The following is a 4088-nucleotide window of genomic DNA, read 5'->3' as shown; positions in this document are numbered from 1 at the left end:
TCAGCAAAAGTAGGAACCATTTATGATGTTATTTCGTATTTCTGTGGAAAACGTTTAGTACTATTTTCCGCCCTCATTGCAGGCGCTGTCTCGCTATAACGTAAGCTGTATGTCGTACTAAAGTTATTTTTAGAATTCTAACATTGCATTAAGAACTAGTGTATCTTTCATTTGCTGTACAACATGTATTTTTTAGTAAAGTTTATGATGAGTTCTTTGATTAGATTAGGTGAGTGTCAGAAATATATCCGGATAATTTTGTGCAGTTTGGCTACGTATTCCCATTGTAAAACCACGATTTGTACCACTAAATATGCACATTTTCGAACAAAACATATATATATTGTGTAACATGATGTTATAGGACTGTCATCTGATGAAGGTTGTCAAGGTTAGTGAATAATTTTATATCTTTTGCTGTTTTTTTGCGATCGCTACCTTTGCGGTGAATGAATGCGGTTGTGTGGTTGGCTATTGTGGTACGCTAATATAATGCTATATTGTGTTTTCGCTGTAAAACACTTAAAAAATCTGAAATATTGGCTGGCTTCACAAGATGTTTATCTTTCATTTGCTGTACAACATGTATTTTTCATAAATGTTTTATTTATTTATTTATTTATTTTTATCCCCTTTTCTCCCCAATTTTCGTGGTATCCAATCGCTAGTAATTACTATCTTGTCTCATCGCTACAACTCCCGTACGGGCTCGGGAGAGATGAAGGTCGAAAGCCATGCGTCCTCCGAGGCACAACCCAACCAAGCCGCACTGCTTCTTTAACACAGCTCGCCTCCAACCCGGAAGCCAGCCGCACCAATGTGTCGGAGGAAACACCGTGCACCTGGCCCCCTTGGCTAGCGCGCACTGCGCCCAGCCCGCCACAGGAGTCGCTGGAGCGCGATGAGACAAGGAAATCCCTACCGGCCAAACCCTCCCTAACCCGGACGACGCTAGCCCAATTGTGCGTCGCCCCACGGACCTCCCGGTCGCGGCCGGCTGCGACAGAGCCTGGGGGCGAACCCAGAGACTCTGGTGGCGCAGTTAGCACTGCGATGCAGTGCCCTAGACCACTGCGCCACCCGGGAGGCCCATAAATGTTTTATGATGAGTATTTAGGTATTTCACGTTGCTCTCTGTAGTTATTCTTGCTGCTTCGGTGCTATTTTTGATTGTAGCTGCAATGTAAAACTATGATTTATACCTGAAATATGCACATTTTTCGAACAAAACATAGATTTATTGTATAACATGTTATAAGACTGTCATCTGATGAAGTTGTTTCTTGGTTAGTGACTAATTCTATCTCTATTTGGGGGTTTTGTGCAAGCTACCTGTGCTGTGAAAGAAATGTCTGTGCTTTTTTGTATTTGGTGGTGAGCTAACATAAATATACGTGGTGTTTTCGCTGTAAAACATTTTAAAAATCGGAAATGATGGCTGGATTCACAAGATGTTTATCTTTCATTTGCTTTATTGGACTTGTGATTTCATGAAAATTATATTATATGATATCCCTGTCGCGTTAGGCTAGGCTATGCTAGTCAGCTTTTTTGATGAGGAGGATCCCGGATCCGGGAGAGAGAAGCGGTAGAGCAACAGTGCAGTTCAAGAAAGAGTTAAGGAAAAAAAGTAACACAATAAAATAACAATAACGAGGCAATATACAGGGGGTACCGGTACCGAGTTAGTGTGTGGGGGTACAGATTAGTTGAGGTAATTTGTACAGGGGTGAAGTAGGGGTGAAGGGGTGAAGTGACTATGCATAGATAATAAACAGCGCGTAGCATCAGTGTACAAAACAAATGGAGGTGGGGTCAATGTAAATAGTCCGCTGGTCATTTGATTAATTGTTCAATTGGTAGCAGAGAAAAAATGCTATGACTTCGGTGTCAGAGATTGTCAGAGATTCCAGTCACCGAAGTCATAGCATTTTTTCTCTGCTACCGCACATACCGAAGTCATAGCATTTTTTCTCTGCTACCGCACATGCCGTGCGGTAGCAGAGAAAAAATGCTATGACTTCGGTGACTGGAATCTCTGACAATTTTATGGGCTTTCCTCTGATACCGGCTATTATATAGGTTCTGGATGGCAGGAAGCTTGGCCCCAGTGAAGTAATGGGCCGTACACAACCCTATGTAGCGCCTCACGGTCAGATGCCGAGCAGTTGCCATACCAGGCAGTGATGTAACCGGTCAGGATGCTCTCGATGGTGCAGCTGTAGAACTTTATGAGGATCTGGGGACCCATGCTAAATCTTTTCAGTCTCCTGAGGGGGAAAATGTTTTGTCGTCCCCTCTTCACGACTGTGTTGGTGTGTTTGGACCATGATGTGGACACCAAGGAACTTGAAACTGGAGGAGTGGGATTTTGGCCCACTCCTCCATACAGACCTTCTCCAGATCCTTCAGGTTTCGGGGCTGTCGCTGGGCAATACGGACTTTCAGCTCCCTCCAAAGATTTTCTATTGGGTTCAGGTCTGGAGACTGGCTAGGCCACTCCAGGACCTTGCGATGCTTCTTACGGAGCCACTCCTTAGTTGCCCTGGCTGTGTGTTTCGGGTCGTTGTCATGCTGGAAGACCCAGCTACGACCCATCTTCAATGCTCTTACTGAGGGAAGGAGGTTGTTGGCCAAGATCTCGCGATACATGGCCCCATCCATCCTCCCCTCAATACGGTGCAGTCGTCCTGTCCCCTTTGCAGAAAAGCATCCCCAAAGAATGATGTTTCCACCTCCATGCTTCACGGTTGGGATGGTGTTCTTGGGGTTGTACTCATCCTTCTTCTTCCTCCAAACACGGCGAGTGGAGTTTAGACCAAAAAGCTCTATTTTTGTCTCATCAGACCACATGACCTTCTCCCATTCCTCCTCTGGATCATCCAGATGGTCATTGGCAAACTTCAGACGGGCCTGGACATGCGCTGGCTTGAGCAGGGGGACCTTGCGTGCGCTGCAGGATTTTAATCCAAGACGGCGTACTGTGTTACTAATGGTTTTCTTTGAGACTGTGGTCCCAGCTCTCTTCAGGTCATTGACCAGGTCCTGCCGTGTAGTTCTGGGCTGATCCCTCACCTTCCTCATGATCATTGATGCCCCACGAGGTGAGATCTTGCATGGAGCCCCAGACCGAGGGTGATTGACCGTCATCTTGAACTTCTTCAATTTTCGAATAATTGCGTCAAAAGTTGTTGCCTTCTCACCAAGCTGCTTGCCTATTGTCCTGTAGCCCATCCCAGCCTTGTGCAGGTCTACAATTTTATCCCTGATGTCCTTACACAGCTCTCTGGTCTTGGCCATTGTGGAGAGGTTGGAGTCTGTTTGATTGAGTGTGTGGACAGGTGTCTTTTATACAGGTAACGAGTTCAAACAGGTGCAGGTAATGAGTGGAGAACAAATCAAATCAAATCAAATTTTATTTGTCACATACACATGGTTAGCAGATGTTAATGCGAGTGTAGCGAAATGCTTGTGCTTCAAGTTCCGACAATGCAGTAATAACCAACAAGTAATCTAACCTAACAATTCCACAACTACTACCTTATACACACAAGTGTAAAGGGATAAAGAATATGTACATAAAGATATATGAATGAGTGATGGTACAGAACGGCATAGGCAAGATGCAGTAGATGGTATAGTGTACAGTCTATACATATGAGATGAGTAATGTAGGGTATGTAAACATAAAGTGGCATAGTTTAAAGTGGCTAGTGATACATGTATTACATAAAGATGGCAAGATGCAGTGGATGATATACAGTACAGTATATACATATACCTATGAGATGAGTAATGTAGGGTATGTAAACATTATATTAAGTGGCATTGTTTAAAGTGGCTAGTGATACATTTTTACATAATTTCCATCAATTCCCATTATTAAAGTGGCTGGAGTTGAGTCAGTATGTTGGCAGCGGCCACTAAATGTTAATGTTAATTTATGAGAAAGGGGTGTTACTCTTGAGTCTGCTGAGGTGTCGCAGTCGCCCAGCCTGTATGCCCCCCAACACACACACAATCACACGTACACACATACACGCTTGGCCCAACTAACCGACCTGCTCCGCAACCCCCCAGGATGCCGT

This window comes from Salvelinus namaycush, chromosome 3 (assembly GCF_016432855.1).
Source record: "Salvelinus namaycush isolate Seneca chromosome 3, SaNama_1.0, whole genome shotgun sequence".
Taxonomy (NCBI): domain Eukaryota; kingdom Metazoa; phylum Chordata; class Actinopteri; order Salmoniformes; family Salmonidae; genus Salvelinus; species Salvelinus namaycush.
This window is presented reverse-complemented; position numbering follows the sequence as displayed.